The sequence below is a fragment of the Bos grunniens genome, chromosome 10, assembly GCF_055505025.1.
Source record: "Bos grunniens cultivar Pamir isolate PY7600 chromosome 10, Bosgru_T2T1.0, whole genome shotgun sequence".
Lineage (NCBI taxonomy): Eukaryota > Metazoa > Chordata > Mammalia > Artiodactyla > Bovidae > Bos > Bos grunniens.
The window spans coordinates 32,277,653-32,297,500 of NC_141174.1; the positions used below are offsets into that span (position 1 = coordinate 32,277,653).

Genomic DNA, 19,848 nt, shown 5'->3' on the forward strand with positions numbered 1-19,848 from the left:
TGTCCCTCACCATCTCCAGAAGTTCACCTAAGTTCATGCCCATGGCATCACTGATGCCATCCAGCCATCTCATCCTCTGATGCCCTATCTCCTTCTGCCCTGAATCTTTCCCAGCATCAGGGATTTTCCCAGTGAGTCAGTTGTTCACATCAGATGACCAAAATAGTGGAGTTTCAGCATCAGTCCTTCCAATGAGTATTCAGGGGTGATTTCCCTTAAGATTGACTAGTTTGATCTCCTTACTGTCCAACAGATTCTCAGGAGTCTTCAGCACCATAGTTCAAAGGCATCAATTCTTTGACACTCTTCCTTCTTTATGGTCCAGCTGTCACAACCGCATGTGACCACTGGGAAGACCATAGCCCTGACTATACAGACCTTTGTCAGCAGAGTAATGTCTCTGCTTTTCAACACACTGTCTAGGTTTGTTATCACTTTCCTGACAAGAAGCAATTGTCTTATGATTTCATGGCTGCAGTCACCATCCACAGTGATTTTAAAGCCCAAGAAGAGGAAATCTGTCACTACTTCTGCATTTTCCCTTTTATTTGCATGAAGTAATGGGGCCGGATGCCATGATCTTAGTTTTTTAATAATTAGTTTTAAGTCAGCTCTTTGACTCTCCTCCTTCACTCTTATCAAGTGGCTCTTTAGTTCCTCTTTGCTCTTTGCCATTAGAGTATATCATCCTCATATCCGAGGTTGTTGATGTTTAAAGGGTAAAAAACTGATGAGATTTGACATTAGCGTGCTCCTCTGAAACCATCACTGCAGATCATGATAATGAACATACCCATCACTCTCAAACTTTCCTCATACTCTTCTGTAAGCCCACCCTTCTTCACACCCAGCCTTGTCCCCAGACCACCAAAAATACAAAACTTCCATACATTTCATTTTTTAATTTGTTATAAAATCACAATCCACTCTTGCTATGCTTGCCTTACACACTCAATTTTCTTGTAAAGATTTGTAAAAAAAATAAGAGGAAGAATATTTTATATTTATCCTGATATATATTCCATTTCCTCTCTTTTGATGTATCAGCTACACATTGCTGCATAACAAACTACCCCGCAAACCGAGTAACTTAAAACAACATGTATTATTTCACAGTTTCCACGGGTCAGGAATTAGAGTGCAGCTTAGCTAGCTGCTCTGTCTCAGGACCTCTAAAATAATAGCAAATAAAACAACTGGCAAAGGATTAATTTCCAAAATATACAAGTAGTTCATACAACTCAATACCAGAAAAACAAACAACCCAATCAAAAAACGGACAAAAGACCTAAACAGACATTTCTCCAAAGAAGACATACAGATGGCTAATAAACACATGAAGAGATGCTCAACATCACTCATTATGAGAGAAATGCAAATCAAATATCAACTCATGTGGGTCAGAATGGTCATAATCAAAAAATCCACAAACAGCAAGTGCTAGAAAGGGTGTGGAGAAAAGGAAACCCTCTTGCACAGCTGGTGGAAATATAAATTGATACAGCCACCATGGAAGACAGTATGGGGATTCCTTCAATAGCTAGGAATAAAACCACCATATGACCCAGCAATATCACTTTTAGGCATATACCCTGAAGAAACCAAAACTGAAGACACATATACCCCAATGTTCATTGAAGTACTATTTACAATAACTAGGACATGAAAGAAACCTATATACCCACTGACACATGAATGGATAAAGAAGCTATGGCACATACATACAATGGAGTACTACTCGGTCATAAAAAAGAACACATTTGAGTCAATTCTAATGAGGTGGATGAACCAAGAGCCTATTATACAAAGTGCAGTAAGTCAGAAAAACAAATGTCATGTATTAATGCATTTATACAGAATCTAGAAGAACGGTACTGATGAACCTGTTCACAGAGCAGCAGTGGAGACACAGACATAGAGCACAGGCGTGGGGAAGAAGAGGGAGAGGCTGAGATGAAGGAAGAGGGTAGCATGGAAGCATATACACTAACGTGTAAACAGACAATCAAAGGGAATTTTCTGTATCACTCAGTGAACTCAAATTGGGGCTCTATAATAACCTAGAGGGGTAGGAATGGGCGGGAGATGGGACGGAGATTCAAGATGGAGGGGACATATGTACATCCATGGTTAATTCATGTTGATGTATGACAGAAATCAAACCAAAAAAAAAATAATCAGATAAAAATTTTTGATTGTAAAAAAAAAATGTTTGGAAATAAAAACTGGACTTCAAATAATCCTTAAGAAGTGGACTTCTTAATCTAAAATAAGAAATCAAAAGGGAAACTAAAGAATACTCTGATGTAAAGAAAGAAAGAAATAAGCTATAAGGAAGGTGTTCAGAGCTTCAATCAAAACAAGGCTCTGCTTCTATGTCCATGCATAGGACTATAGAACTGCTACTCCCAGATGGTAAAAAGAACATGTTCACAAAGGAGGAAATGGACAAGGGAAAAAAAAAAATCCCCAAAAAGTTATAAAAGGACAAATGCAGGAAAAAATCATATGATCATAGAAAGAAAGAAGTAAAATAGAAAATTTGCTATGATTGTAGGTCTCGTGGTAAGTGTTCTTATTGTAGAATAATAATTATTCACAAAGGGGGAGGAAATTTGGAGGTAATGGATAGGTTTATAGCATAGATTGTGGGGATGGTTTCATGAGTGTATACTAATCTCCAAACTTATCAAGCCATATACACTAAACATGCACAGGCTTTTGTATGCTAATAATACCTCAATAAAGTGAGGATTTTAAAGTAAAATAAAACCTGACAAGTGGAAGGTAAGATGCAAAGAATCAAAGAAGGGGCAAAGGACAAAGAAAATGCAAAGAACAACCTAAAGGAACAAATTAAATCCGAGTTACAGAATGTAAATCCAGAAGGCCATTAATAACATATAATCATGATAACACTAATAACAGCAGTTCCCATTTATGGAGCATCTGCCAAAGCCATGTATTGTGCTTTGCATTTTTTATTTCATTTCCGTTCATCCTTACAAAGACCACAGCGTACATTTTCTTCCCACTAATATGAAAAAAAATAGGCTAATATTCAGTATTTTATTAAGGGTCACACAGGATAGTAAATGGCAGAGCCAGGTTCAAAACCATTTCTGTCTTTCTCCAAAGCTTTGATCTTTTCCAGTGTATCACACAGCCTCCCAGTCACATAAATGTTAGGATGAGAAAGCAGGGCTAAATATAAGTAAAAGTGTATTGTAAATGAAAGTCCTAAAAAAAAGAGCTTCATTATTCTGGTCAACATAGAATGAGATTGGAGGTTAGGTTTCTTTCTTTTTTTTCTCTTTTTAAACATACAGTCTGAAAGCTTAAAAGATAAGACTTGTGTAAGAATACGTGTGATCGTAAGGATGAACTGGAAAGCGGAAGAAAGAAGAGTACTGACTTCCATTTCCTACAAGTAACTTTAAGAGCTGCAGCAGCAAGAAGTAATTTCAGATGAGACTTTGGAATAGGTGATAGTATCAGAAGTAAATTAAAGTGACTCAAAAATACAGACATTTAGAATCCCTCAATAAAAAGACGAAATCTTAAAAGTCACTTGTTTAGCACACATGCTAACAGTCCCCCTAAAGGCACTGCGCCAGGAAAGCTTAAGAGCTATGAAAGAAATAGAGCTACTTTATTAATGGTAAGGAAATAACTGAAAATAATTTATCAAAATGAGGGATACTTTACAGAGGTAGATGGCAGGAGATCAAATTTTCTTCAAACAAGAAGAAATAAATATGTAAGAGGAATGGTCAAGCTGATGAAAGATCTTCTGGCTTTGGAAAGGATAAGAGAATGGTGGGACATGTTTTAAAAATGATACAAAGAAAACGCAAAGGAAGGAAGAATGCCAAAGTCTTTCTAAAAAACAAATAAATGCTCCCAGCTGTGGTAATGGCTAATGAAAGACATGAAGAAAGGGGAAAAGGATGCAAATTGAAGCAAAAAAACAAATAAATGAACAAATGAGAAATGTTTGAGAAATAGTCAAGGTAATGAGAGAAGGAAGGGAGATCGAGAAAGAGTGAGATTTCTTCTAATGAACATTTCAGTGTTCAAAAAGCAGAGAAAGTAGTGCTGGCTTAAAAGAGAGACAGCTCACCAAAGTTAGGAGGCTGGATTTAAAAGATTAGTCCCTTGGGGTTTTTGTCCCAACCCTACAGCTTAAGCCAAATTGCTTTTCTTCTTTCTTTTTTTATGGAACTTCCCTAATCTCTCTGTGCCTCAGTTTTTCTTTATGTATAAACAGGAAGAAAGGGAGATTTTTATCCTTATATTACCATCTCTAGCCTGGGCTGTTATGAGGAATGAAATGAAATGATGAATATGAAGCTTTTAACATAAAGCCTGCTCATCAGGAAGAGTCAATAAATCTCCATCATAAGGATTAATTATTTATGATAACTTCAAACTATAAAAAAAAAAAAACCCACCAAATAGCACTGAAAGAGAAAATGCAGCTAGAACATAGAATATCTTCAAGGAACTATTTTAAAAGCAAAACAAAAATGCACATAAGGATGTAGGCTAATGTTTGAGAATTAATAAAAGAAAGGACAGCCCTCAAATAATTTATTGAACAAATACAACTTCGAAAATGAGCTGCCTTGTTTTTGAAGGGAAAGGAGGCCTGGGTGTAACAGACTCACTGGCAAGTTCTCATAAGACAACTGAGAATGTCCAGGATCCTGTCTTTAATGAAAAATGAGAGAAGACTAAAATGAGGGTCACAATGAAATAATGAGAACTAACAACAGCTCCTAGAGGAAAGAGGAAACATATGAACAATTTGAGGTCACATCCTAAATGCCCATCAGTAAAGGATTGCTAAATAAATTATGGAATGTCGATATTCTGAGCAACTACTATAAAGAACGTAATGATTCTATCTGTGCTGACTTGGAGAAATCCTTTACATGGTGTATAGCAATAAAGTCAGGACATCATGCATATTAAGTTACTCTATTTTACCAGAATGCTTTATACGATGATGCATACATAAAAGAACCAGGTACACAACAAGGAATCTGGCAAATGAGGCTGCAGTGTAGGAGGAACTTTTCCTTTTTTATTATTTACTTAGTGGAAAGCAAAATGGTGTACTGGTTTAAAACCCAGAGTCTGCAGGTCTAGCAATTAAGTAACCTTGGGCAAGTTACTTAACGCTTCTGTGCCCAGTCTTGTTGTTTTTGTTCAGTTGCTAAGTTGTGTGTGACCCTTTGCAGGTCTCTACTGTAGCCCTTCAGGCCCTTCTGTCCATGGGGTTCTCCTGGAAAAAATACTGGAATGGGTTGCCATTTCTGCCTCCGCCATGCCCAGTCTATTCATCTATAAAATGAGAACGTTAGGTGGTTGGATCAAGATGGTAGAATGAGGATGTGGCACTCATCTCCTCCACAAACACAGCAAAAATACATCTACGTGTGGAATAATTCTCACTGAAAACTAACTATACACTGACAAAAGGACTCCTGTACAACCAAAGCTGAAAGAAAGACACACAAGTAATCAGAAAGGAAATAAAAGCGATTGGGTTAGAACCAGTGCCCCGGGAGGATTCAGAGGAAAAGACAGACTCCACAGGTGATATCTGCCCTGGGGAGTGATGGTTCAAGCCACATGTTAGACACTGCAGTACTAGAGTCCTGTGTAGGGGAGATGAGTTGCCTTCGCTAGTTGGAGGATGGCTGGGATTAATCAAAGGGCTGTGGGAAGCCTGGACTCTCCTTGTGAGAAGCACATACATGCAGGCTTGCCCATGAGGCAGGGTATAGAGAGGTCCTCTCTATGACTCCCGGGTTTCCTGTGATCCCCTGCCGTGAGGAGCAAGTCCATAAAGGGAGGGCAGCAGAGGCTGAGGGTAGTGAACAGCTAAAAGGGACAAAGGGGACTTGCACTTTGAGGCTGAATCTGAGTGGAGCACTGGCCTTCACAGGCAGTGCATCAGAACTCTGTGGCCAACCCAAGCTAAGAGCCCACATGGGGCCCACTTGCTTCAGTATTTCCTGTCTCTGGAGCAATGGTCCCAACACTCTGGGAAGTGGGGAAAACCACACATTTAAAAGGAACAGAGTTAGCTCAGGCTCAACCCTCAGGGCTTCTGCTCCAGCAACTTGGAATCAGACCCCACTCCTGATAAGGCAACACTGGCCACTGAGCAGAGGGGAGTTCCTGCCTCATACCTAGTGCCAGCTCTAGCCCCTACATTTCCAGCTCCGTCTCTTACCAAGGTGAAAACTGCCAGTGCACCCTGAGGAAAAATGGTATTTGTATCCCTATCAAACACAGCTCTTCCACAAAAGACACTGGGCACCTGCAGTCTGTACAGGGACATTCTCATATAAGGTCATCCCTTATGACTAAGTGACACAGAAGAATGCAGAAGTGATCTGGAAGCTAGAATAATGGAAATTACCCAATCAGAACAGCAAAATGAAAAACAAATTTTAAAAATGAGAATAATTTAAGAGATCTCTGTGATAACATTAAGTATACCAACATTTAAATTATAGGGGTCCCAGAAGGAGAAGAGAGAGAGAAGGAGACTGAAAATGTATTTGAGGAAATCATGGCTGAAAACTTTCCAAATCTGAAGAAAGAAATGGATATCCAGGGACAGGGAGCACAGAGTGAACAAGATGAACCCAAACAGACTCATACCAAAACATGTCATAATTAAAATAGCAAAACTTTAAGATAAAGAGAGAATCCTAAAGGTAATAAGAGAAAAAAAAAGAGTCAAATACATGAGAACCCCCATAAAGGCTATCAGCTGATTTTTCTGTAGAAACTTTGCAGGCCATAAATGTGTAATATAATATATTCAAAGTGCTGAAAGGGAAAAACCTGCAACCTAGGGTACTATACCCAGCAAGATTAAAATTCAGAATAGAAGAAGAGACGAAAAACTTCTCAGACAACAAACACCAAAGAGATCATTAAATATAAACTTATCCTATAAGAAACATCTTCTATAGGAAAGAGAAAATCCCACTAGGAAAGGCAAATATATACTAAGGACTAAGGATCAACCACTTAAGTAAACTGGTACAAGGATTAAAAGACAAAAAGTTGTAAAAGCAACTATAAATACAACAGTTAAAGGATAAGCACAAAGGTATAAAATAAGATGAATATCCTGAATATTCATTGGAGGGACGGATGCTGAGGCTGAAGCTCCAATACTTTAGCCACCTGATGCTAAAAGCTGACTCAATGGAAAAGACCCTGATCTTGGCAAAGATTGAAGGCAGGAAGAGAAGGGTCAACATAGGATGAGATGGTTGGATGGCATCACCGACTCAACGGACATGAGTTTGAGCAAGCTCTGGGAGTTGGTGATGGACAGGGAAGTCCAGTGTGCTGCAGTCCATGGGATTGCAAAGGGTTGGACGTGACTGAACGACTGAACAACAACAAATAATATAAGACATCAAAACACAAAATGTTGAGGATGAGAGTAAAAAAAAGTAGATCTTTCAGAATGTGCTTAGACTTAAACGACTACGAGTTTAAAACAAGTATACAGTTATAGGTCAACGTATACCAACCACATGGCAAACACAAATCAAAAACCGATAATAGATACACAAAGACTAAAAAGAAAGGAACACAAACAAACTACTAAAGAAAGTCATTAAACCACAAGGGAAGAAACAGAAAGAAGCAATGAAGAGAGAACTACAAAAACAATTAGAAACAAGTTTTAAAATGGCAATAAGTACATTCCTATCAATAATTAAGTGCAAATGGACTAAATGCTTCAGTCAAAAGACATGAGGTAACTGATTGGACAAAAACCAAGACTCTTCAATATGCTGCTTACAAGATTCACCTGATCACTAAAGACAGACTGAAAGTGAGGAAATAGAGCTATTTCATGCAAATAGAAACAACAAGAACATGGAGGTAGCAATATTCATGTTAGACAAAATAGACTTTAAAACAAAGTCTACAATAAAAGACAAAGAACGGCATTATATAATGATAAAGGGGGTCAGTACAACAAGAAGTACACTTGTTAATATAGATGCATCCAATATAGGCACACTTAAATATATAAAGTAAATAATAAAAGACATAAGTGGGAAATTGATAACAATACAATAATAGTAAGGGACTTTAACATCCCACTTACATCTATGGACAGATCATTCAGATAAAAATGAATTTAAATGAAGCAGTAGATCAGTTGGACTTAATAGATATCTATAGGACATTATATCTATAAACAGCATAATGAACTTTTTTTTTCAAGTGAACATGGAACATTCTCCAGGATGCATCAGTGGAGGTTAGGTCACAAAACAAAACAAGTCTCAACAAATTTAAGAGGATAGAAATCGTATCAAGCATTTTCCCAACTGCAATGATCTGAATCTATAAATCTATCACAGAAAGAAAAATCGGAAAAGAACAAGATTAAATAACATGCTCCTAAAAAAACCAGTCAATGAAGAAACCAAAGAAGAAATTAGAAAATATGTCAAGACAAATGAAAATGGAAATACAACTTTCCAGCATCTATGGGATACAACAAAAGCAGTTCTAAGAGAGTTTATACCGATAGAGACCTTCCTTAAGAAACAAGCGTGCGTGTGTGCTCAGTCACTCAGTTGTGTCTGATTCTTTGTAAACCCATGGACTGTAGCTCACTAAGTTCCTCTGTCCATGGAATTCTCCAGGCAAGAATACTGGAGTGGGTTGCCATTTCCTACTCCAGGGGATCTTCCCAACCCAGGGATAGGGATCCAACCTGCATGTCTTGAATCTCCTGGATTGGCAGGAGGATTTTTTTTTTTTTTTTACCACTGAGCTACCTGGGAAGCCCATCAAGACACAAGAAAAATCTCAAACAACCTAACCTACCATCTAAAGGACTTAATAAAAGAAAAAAGAAGAAGAAGAAAAAAAAAAAGCCCAGAGTTAGCAGAAGGAAGGAAATAATAAACATCAGAGAGGAAATAAATAAAATAGAGATGAATAAGCAACAGAAAAGATCAATGAAATCAATAGTGGATTTTTTAAAAAGATAAACAAGATTGATAAACCTTTAGCCAGCCTCACCATGAAGACAGGACCCAAATGAACAAAAGAGGAAATGAAACAAGAGAAATCAGAACCAATACCACAGAGAAACAAAAAATTATAAGAAAACACTATGAACAGCTATATGCCAACAAGTTGGACAATCTAGAAGAAATGAACAAATTTCTAGAAACACACTTCTGCCAAGATTGAATCAAGAAGAAACAGACAATATGAACAGGTGAATCACTAGTGGTGAAATTGAATTTGTAAGAAAAAATTTCCAGTAAACAAAAGTCCAGGACCAGACAACTTCACAGGGGAATTCTACCAAATGCATAAAGAAAAACCAAAACTTATCCTTCTCAAACTACTCCAAAAAATTCAAGAGGATGTGACACTCCCAAATTCATTCTACAAAGTCACCATTACCCTGTTACCTAAACCAGAAAAAGGCACTACCAAAAAGGAAAATCACAGACCAATATCTTTGATGAACATATATGCAAAAATCCTCAACAAAATTTGAGCAAACTAAATCCAACAATATATCAAAAGGGTCATAACACCATGATCAAGTGGACTTTCTCCAGCAAAACAAGGATGATTCAACATTCACAAATCAATCAGTGTGATAGACATTAACAAAAGGAAGAATAAAATTGCATCATCATCTCAATAAATGCATAAAAAACAACTGACAAAATTCAACCTCCATTTATGATAAAAATTCTCATCAAAATTAATATAGAGGGAACATATTTCAACATAATTAAAAACTTTTACATAGTAAAGGAAATCATTAATAAAATGAAAAAACCTATAGAATGGGAGAAAATATTTGCAAATGATATGACCAACAAGGGTCTAATATCCAAAACATGTAAACTGCTCATTTAATTCTATCCAGAAAAGAAACAACCCAATCAAAAAATTGGCAGAAGACCTAAACAGACATTTTTCAGAAACACACAAATGGATAATATATACAAGAAAAGATGCTCAACATGAGAAATTATTAGAGAAATGCAAATTAAAACAATGAGATATCACCTCACACCTTTCCAAATAGCCAGCATCAAATGTCTACAAATAATAAATACTGGAAAGGGTGTGGAGAAAAGGGAACCCTTCCAAGGTGTTGCCACTGTGGAAAACAGCACAGAGGTTTCTCAAAAAGCTAAATATAGAGTTACCATATAACCCAGCAATTCCACTGTTGGGTGTATACCCAGAAATAAAACTAAAACCTTAGTTTGAAAAGACACATGCACTCCAATATTCATAACACCACTGTTTACAATAGCCAAGATAAGGAAGAAAACCATTTTCCCACCAACCAATGAAGAGATCAGAAGAATGAAATATTACTAGCCCTAAAAAAGAATGAAATTCTGCCATCTGCAGTAACATAGATGGCCCTAGAGAATATGATGCTTAGTGAAATAAGTCAGAGAAAGACAAATACTATATGATATTACTTGTATTGGAACCTAAAAAAGAATACAAACAAATGTAGATAGCAAAACAGAAACACACTCACAGATAAGGAAAACTGGTGGGTTACCAGAGGAGAGAGGGAAAGGGGTAGGGGCATGTTAGGGTTATGGGATTAAAAGATGCAAGTTACTATGTATAAAATATAAGCAACAAGGATACATTATACAGCACAGGGAAATAGAGCCATAATCTTATAATAACTTAATGAAGCATAAACTGTAAAAATACTGTTACTATGCTGTATGCCTAAAACTAATATAATACTGTAAATCAACTCCATTTCAATAAAAATAAATAGAATGAGGATGCCTGCCTGATGAGACTGCCGTAGGGATGAAATGAAATCATGAACATTTCCTCTAAATAACACACAGAACAAGGCCTAGCACCTAGAACTCTCCATCACTTTCAGAGGTTAGGGTCATTGTTATGCCTCTGTAATGTTGGCAATCATTTTGCCACAAGCATGAGTCACTTTTGTTAAGTTTTTAAAAACCTAAATGGGGAGAATTTTAAAAGTTAATAAGATTATATAAAATGAACAGGGATTTTCTGGCCATTCTTTATTTTAATTTAATATAGTTGATATACAATATTGTGTTAATTTCAGGTGTATAACATAGTGATTCAACCTTTATACACATTATGAGATGATCACTATAATAAATCTGTAACCACCTGTCCCTGTATAAAGTTATTATAATATTGAATATATGCCCAATGCCGTGTATTACATCCCTGTGATTTATTTATAATTGAAGGTTTGTGCCTCTTAATCGCCTTCACTTATTTGCCCATCCCCCCACATCCCTCCCCTTTGGCAGTCATTCAATTGTTCTCTGTATCTGTGAGAATGTTTTCATTTTGATTTGCTAGTCCACTTGTTTTTAGATTCTGCATATGTGAGATCATTTGTCTTTATCTACTTTATTTCACTTAGGATAAAATGTTTGTTCCTCCAGGAGAACTTCAGCATCATTTTGTTAAGTTTTCCTTAAAATCCTGTGAATGTTTTAATTGGCACTGTACTAAATTTATGGATGTATTGAGGAAGAACAGACAGCTTCACGCTGAGCCTTCATATCCAAGATCAAGGCGTCTTTTTAAGTTTTTTCGTATGTTCTCAGCATAATTTAAATTTATCCTTTCTATGAGTCTGTACATTTCTTTTTTTTTTAACCCATTTTGTAAATGGAATCTTTTCTTCCATTATATTCTCTTACTTGACCTTATTTATACATAGGAAAGCAATGAAGGGGATGGCCCTACCATATAATAAAATATATTATGGAACTATAATAATTAAGAACAGTTTGGTGCTGAAGAGGAAATGAGAATATCAAAGGAATCTAGAAATAGACTAACTCACATGACAATTTAGCATATTAAAATCAAAATAGGAAAAATGAATTAATCTGTAAGTTACAACAGGAAAACTGCTGCTGCTGCTGCTAAGTCGCTTCAGTCGTGTCCAACTCTGTGCGACCCCATGGACTGCAGCCCACCAGGCTCCCCCGTCCATGGGACTTTCCAGGCAAGAGTACTGGAGTGGGGTGCCATTGCCTTCTCCGACAACAGGAAAACTAGCTAACCATTAAGAAGAAGATAAATGCCTTCCTCAGTCTTCACACCAAGTAAATCCAGCTTAATCAGAGATTTATTAACTGATAACAAAAAACCAGATTAATCAGTGATTTAAAAATAATAAACCTATGATAGGAACAGAAGAAAATATAGATCAATTTATTCATCATCTTAGAATAAGAAATGCTTTCTAAGTAATATATATAAAGGTGTTATATATATATAAACACCTTTGGATAAAAATATATAAAAAAAAAAGCCAAATGACAACAAACTAGGAACATAGAAAGGGCCAGTTTGCCAAAGAGTTCAAATAAATCATTCAGGAAAAAAATCTGACAAACCAATTGAAAAGCAAAAATTAATGAAGGCAATCAGATCATGAGCACAGTTGGTAGAAATTAAGTTCTACTATCTAATAAACATCAGAAGTAAATGCAAGAACAAAAGTCACAATGATCAGGCAGGCCTCAGGGAGGCCAGAGAGGATGCGAGGACCAGACACTTTACCCAGCAAGACACAGACCATGGATTGTTCATGAATCATGCAAGTCCATAGGCTGTAACCAATGATTTTCTGGGCTTTCTATTCTAGATGATAATTTTGAATTTTTCACATCAGCATGGTATAGTAAGTCAAATCCACCTGGATATGTTGGGTATGAAAAATGGAGAATTACTTAACTGTTAGGAATTACTCTTTAGTTGGGGCTTTTAGGTTTCAACTTTTAAAATAATTTTATCCTGGTGTGCTGCTAAGTCACTTCAGTTGTGTCCGACTCTGTGCGACCCCATGAACTGCAGCCCACTAGGCTACTCCGTCCATGGGATTTTCCAGGCAAGAGTACTGGAGTTCCCTAAACCTGATTTTCTTCTTTCTCATACCCTTTTGTTGACAAGAACTCCATCTCACATGCAGAAATGTTACTTGCCCAGCTTTATAATGCAACGTATTCTGAATAACGTCTCTACTAAAGCTCAGTCAGTTCAGTTCAGTCGCTCAGTCGTGTCCAACTCTTTGCAACTCCATGCAGCACGCCAGGCCTCCCTGTCCATCACCAACTCCCGGAGTTCACCGAAACCCATGTCCACTGAGTCGGTGATGCCATCCAATCATCTCATCCTCTGTCGTCCCCTTCTCCTCCTGCCCTCAATCTTTCCCAGCATCAGGGTCTTTTCAAATGAGTCAGCTCTTCACATAAGGTGGCCAAAGTATTGGAGTTTCAGCTTCAACATCAGTCCTTCCAGTGAATATTCAGGATTGATTTCCTTTAGGATGGACTGGTTGGATCTCCTCACAGTCCAAGGGACTCTCAAGAGTCTTCTCCAACACCACAGTTCAAAAGCATCAGTTCTTTGGCGCTCAGCTTTCTTTATAGTTCAACTCTCACATCCATACATGACCACTGGAAAAACCATAGCTTTAACTAGACGGACCTTTGTTGACAAAGTAACGTCTCTGCTTTTCAACATGCTGTCTAGATTGGTCATAACTTTCTTTCCAAGGAGTAAGCGTCTTTTAATTTCATGGCTCATTACTCAGTAATTCCTTCTTAAAACTCTTAAGGTTCTCTGAATGTCCCTATTCTCTATCACTTTTTTTCTTTTAATAAGTACAGGTTCTCTCTGATAATTATATACACAGGGTTTTCCATTTCTTTTCTAAATCTCTGGCCTTCATATAACACTATGGCACATTTGTCACAATAACTTTTTCATATGTGACCCTGTTTTGTATTTGGAAACTTTTCTTCTTAGGAGACCAACCCTTTCTTTCAGTGTGAAAGCTTATGCTCCAATTATTAATTACACTGTGTCTTCTTAAAGTTGATACTCAAAAGCACAAAAGTGTAAAATAATTTCTAAAATAAAATAATTCTCCAACTATTCTCTGCTCCCTGTGAAACATTCTGCCTAATATTCTAGCTCTTCTCCCAAAGGTTAATGGGCTGGGTGCCTCTGCCCCCAGATACTCAGGAATCGATACATGGGAGCAGGTCAGTTGCTCCTGTGTTTAGTTATGTGTAATTGTATTTAAAAGAAATCAACCAAATAAAAGAACTTTTCCTTCAGGGACTATTTTATTTCCTGTAGTTAGGGAAGTGATTCACCACACAAATACTAAGAAATTTGATACAGAAATAACTTGACAACTGTTAGTACTCACATCTACCACCACTTTGGGAATTATACAAATATAATTAAACATATAACATATTATATATATATAACATATAAAAATATAACATTCTATGTGCAGGTCAGATAGTACACAAATATGTATTTTATCAATTGTATCAATATAAGTATGTATATTATATGAAGTAATACTACATATGGACAGATGCTATAACATCTAATACTTACTGAACATTTAGTCTATGATGGATGCAGCCACAAATTCTTTAATCCTCTTTCCATTGAGGAGATTGCAGCCCCCTCCCTTAAATCTGGGCAAGCACTGTGACCAGTTTGGCCAATAGTATGTGGAAAGGAGTGCCAGTCTCCAGGCCCAAATCATGAGAGCTGCTCTTCCCCATCTGCGGTACAATCACTGTCAGAGCCTGAGGCCCCCACTGTCATCAGCACAACAGTCCTACAGGAGACACTTCCTGGAGAAGCTCTGAGCCTATCTGGAACAGGAAAGGGGCACAGCTGAACCCAACCTTCCAACCATCTCCAGGGAGGAACCAGGCTCCCAGGGAATTCTTCTTGGACTCTCTAGATCAGAGCAGCTGCCTGCTGAATACCACCAAATGACCCTGTCCATGCCACTTGGAGCAGAAGAAGTGCTGGTAGTGTCCTGCTAAATTTCTGACTCATGAAATCATGAGATTTAATAAAAAGATCCTTGCATTGTTATACAGTAATAGATAACTAGAACTCTGTTTTCTTGGTATAAAAGCAAAATCATATTAAGCAAAGTAACTTGTTCTGAATCACAGATGTAATTAATAGTGCAGCTGAGATTCCAACTCAAGCAGCCTGCCTCAAAAGCCTATAATCTTAGCCACTCCACTGAATTATTTTAAAATTATAATTAACTTCCGGAGATAGGGCATATATAACATCTTGATTCTTCTTAGCATTTATTCTAATTCCTATCTAATGAAGAATTTCTGCCAAAGACATATATCTTTTCTCCATCCACAGTTATCTATTTGTACTTATTTTCACATCCTTTTGATTTTTAAAACGTGATTAATTCCTCCAACAGATTTGCCTGTGTTTATTTTAAGACAGTAGGCTAGAGGTCCTCATTTCTCTTCTGTCTTTAGCATAGATCATATCAGCTGTGCTGCTTAATGCCAAAAGGGCAGGCTCATTTGGGGATTCAGGAAGTTGATTACTACAGTATTAAATGTGGTTTAGTAATTTTCCAAGGAGACAGAGATTCTGAGATCTTGGAAGTTTCCCTGATAAGCTATCATCCCATCTATTTTATATTAGGATGTATTGTTTACTGAAGAGGGGGCAGGAGTGGGACAAAGAGGAGACTCGATATCAGCTTCTTGACAGCAAATAGACCTGTACCTGCAGTCTTTCTGGAGCCAAAAAGGTCAGGGGTCGAGGACTCAGAGATACTGATGAAATCAAGGGACTTCAGCTAATTAAACACTTGAGCAATATGTTCAGTGATGTACACACTATTGTTTTCAAGACAGAATCGATGAACACAACGGGTAACACCAAGTGCAATTCTCTGGCTGTTGGACATTTTCACCACAAATAAAGATAATCAGCAAAGTCTAGACTTTTTTTTTTTGCTATCACTTCCAAAACATTTTGATTTCAGCCTCTCAGAGAAGATCTCATTGAGAAAAAGAGTCCAGCAGTGATAGGCACAGAGTTATCAAAAACCTTTCCTAGAACTTAGAGCACAGTTGGCACACAAGCACAAAACCCTCCTGAGTGCACTAGTTTAATGATTCTCATTACACTGGGCTTTCTGAGTTACATCCTAGAAAAATCTAACATAAAAGCATACATACAATTCTGAGACTTTAGCGATCACTCAGGCAAATGGTTCTTAAATAGTGACTTTCTAAATCTTCCCCTCCGCTTCCAATAAAAGTAAAATCACAAATGGTTCACGTGCCAGGTGCTGTTTGAAGCTCTTTACGTTTATCTTCACAACCACTCTATGAGGTGAATATCATTATCCCCATTTTATAGACAAGGAAACCGAGACTTGGAAAAATTAAGAAACTGCCTAAGACTACACAGATGGGAAATGGGGGAACCTGGAATTAAACCTCAGTGGACAGATTCCTAAACTCTCCTCCCTCCTTAATTTAGAAATTAGAACAGCTCCACTTATTCATGTGTATACATGAGATTAAGAAATATATGATGGATTTGGTTTTTGAAAAGCTATGTGAAACTCCCTGTTTTAATTTAACCATAGTTTGGGTCTGTGAAATGAGAGAAGAGCCCCGCAGTTTTCAGATCTGTCCACGAAGGACTGAGGCTGTGCTGGTTGAGGAAGCAGACCTCCTTCCTGGTTCACAGCCTAAGGTTTTTCTCAGTATATTCAGCTGTTCTTGAGCAACCATAAATTAGACTGAGTATTTTTAATCTCCCCCCTCAACTCCTTTTATCTCTCCATATGAAAACATACCATTGGTGGGGAAAAATAGTTTTATTTTAACTTAGTCCCACTTCTAAAAAGGAAAAGACATCATGAGAATGTTACTGCCTTGATTTTAAGTGCATGACATTGTTAAACAACTAATAAGGAGCCAGGAGGAACTGAGCCTCTGTAAATCTTTGTGCTTCCCACAGAAGAACAGCAGAATATCTATCAGCGGATGAAACTTGAAGCTGCATCTTTTCCCCCTTTTATGGAGGTCTTGGGGTCTTGGTGAGGACAGTTCAGAGTACAATGTTTAAGATGTATGTAGAAGAGTGGGTCAGAGTTTAGTCTTTGGATTCAGACAGAACTGAATCTGAATTCTAGGCTTCCACAGTTTGTGCAGCCTTAGGCAAGTTACCTATTTCCTAAGCACTAGTGTTTTCATTTGTAAAAGGCAGTTTAAAATAGCATCAAAATGAATCCGCCACAGGTATACATGTGCTCCCCATCTAATACAATTATGTAAAGTTTAAAAATAAAATAAAATTAGAGAAGAAAAAAAAAAAAATAGCATCAAACACACTGAATTCTTGTAAGGGTTAAATCAAACAACTCCTAGTCCCACAAAAGATTTAAAGAAAATTTTTTTAAACTGTGCTATTTACCATAAACAGAAGCAAATCATAAACAAATAAAAGCAATAAAAACATGATCATGCTATTTAATTCTCACTGCAAACAGTTGCCTTCTTAAGACTCTGAGCCTGAGGTCCGCTCTCTCTCTTTTTAAAAAAAGTTTTAAAAATACATTAAAGACATATTAGCACTAGATTGAGATGTTCTCCCTTTCTTAAGAAATAACAGCAGTAATATTTTCTTTCAGAAAACAAAGATTATAGTATTTCTTTCATTGTTCCTTCCAAACTTATAGAGAACTCATAAGTTCAGAGCAGCACTATTCATAATATACAAAACGTGGAAACGAACTAAATGTCCATTGACAAATGGATGGATAAAGAAGATGTGGTACATATATACAATGGAATACTATTCAGTCACAAAAAGAACAAAATAATGCCATTTGCGAACTTTCCAGGTGGTGTTAGTGGTAAAGAACCTGCCTGCCAATGCAGGAGGCATAAGAGACGCAGGTTCAATCCCTGGGTCAGGAAGATGCCCTGGAGGAGGGCACAACAACCCACTCCACTACCCTTGCCTGGAGAATTCCATGGACAGAGGAGTCTGGTGGGCTACGGTCCGTAGGACTGCAAAGAGTCAGACAAACTGAAGAGACTTAGTACGGATGCGTGCACACAATGCCATCTGCAGCAACATGGATGCAACTAGAGATTATTATATTAAGTGGAGTAAGTCAGAAAGAGAAAGACAAATACTGTGTGTTATAATTTATATGTAGAATCTAAAACATGACACAAAAGAACCTAACAGGGACACAGAGAATAAACTGGTGGTTGCCAACGGGGAGGGGATTTGGAGAGGGTTGGATTTAGAGTTTGGGATTAGCAGATGGAAACTGATATCTATAGAATGGATAAACACAGTCTTACTGTATAGCACAAAGAGCCCTATTCAATATCCTATGATAAATCATAATGGAAAAGAATATGAAGAAGAATGTATAAAATATATGCATAACTGAGTCATTTTGCTGTACAGCAATAATTAACACAAAATTGTAATTCAACTTTATTCCAATAAAAATACATTAAAAAAAAAACTTACAGAGAAACTCCAGATTCTCCTAACTGGTTCATCAGGCTTCCAGGGATAAATTTTGATGGGGGAGGTGGGGCAGGGAATCACCTTAATTTTCCTCAAAAAGACAGAGCAAACCAGTGCCTATGAAGAGACGAGGAAAAATACAAATAAATTTTACGTGTAATAATCAAAAAATTATACTATGTTAACTGTAAACCCAACCCATAATAGACTGTTCAAGTCTAGAACTGTGAAATGAATGTTACTTTTCATTACTCCCCGAGCTTTGCCAAAATCTGGCTTCCACATGCACAGTGGGCACCTACCTCCACCAGCCCAAATCTATACCCAGAACCCTGGGCAGCTGATAAGAGCTGACCTAGATCTCAGGTTTAATGGTTGTTTCCTATGACAATTTGCAGATGAAAGAATTAGGTCTGCAGAAGGTAGCTACCAGGCTTGGTTCAAACAGGAACCAATACTCCAGGGTAACACCAGGGCTTCATAGGACTGGGAGATTAAAGACCGGTGCTACAGCACACCAACAGAGGAGGCCCTGGGCAAAGACAGCAAAAGAGACATGCATGTATGTGCACCAGGAAAAACAACAGTGAGGAGACTTCCCACCAAGGACATGTCAACTATTCAAGGGATGCTCTGAAGTGTATAAGCCAGGCTGTAAAAGAGAGAGAAATTCCACACTTCTGTGTTTTAAATTTGGTCTTGGTAGAACATATATTGAGTACGGTACCAAGTGCACACATTTGTAAAAAAGAAAAATAACACAGTTCACCAAAAAATGAGCATGGAATCCACTTTATCAGCATTTTTAAACACAGCTCTTAATATCTAAATATAGGCTTGCCATGCCAAAGTGGAGACAGATGTGCTTTAATATAATATCCTGATGTTTGTCTATTTCCTGATGACCCTCAGACTTCCAGGGTGGGCTTCTATTTTCCTTTTGAAACAGATGTTGGTAAATGTCTATCATAAAACCAACAATCCTGATCTACAGGGACTCCAACCAGTTTTTTCTTCCTTCTTTCAAATTTGCATTAGCCAGATCCCATTCTTTGTCAGTAGCTAGGACCATAGACTATACTCAGAAAATAAAGCAAAAGTACTACGACAATTCAAAATGAAAGCTTTAATTTCAAGCATCTATAATGCACTAAGCTAAACACAGTGCCAGAGCCAACTCAAGAAAAGTGTGATTTTCCCTTTTACCCCCCAAAGCTGGGTATTCAATAAGTGCAGCTTTATATAAAGACGTGTAATAACTGGGCTAACCAAATGTTGCCTAGCAAAAAGCCTATTAAAGCGTTAATCAAGAAGAATGGCTTGAAGCTAGCATGTTATCGTTTTGGCAGAAGCATTGTTAGCCTCCACAGGACACTAAAATGGCAGTTTGTCTCTACT

General features: G+C 37.4%; 1 protein-coding gene across 24 annotated transcripts in view; it reads right to left on the minus strand.

The window, feature by feature from the left end:
* Positions 1 to 19,848, minus strand: part of LOC147364263 (potassium channel, subfamily K, member 16-like) — a 292,159-nt gene that overhangs the window by 165,783 nt on the left and 106,528 nt on the right. For 12 of the 24 annotated variants that reach the window (XR_015134271.1, XR_015134272.1, XR_015134275.1 and 9 more), the window contains one exon: positions 18,451 to 18,567. The exons of the other annotated variants lie outside the window; for them this stretch is intronic. The gene's annotated coding sequence lies outside the window, so the exon portion shown is untranslated. The remainder of the gene's footprint in view (positions 1 to 18,450; positions 18,568 to 19,848) is intronic. 24 annotated transcript variants of the gene reach the window in all.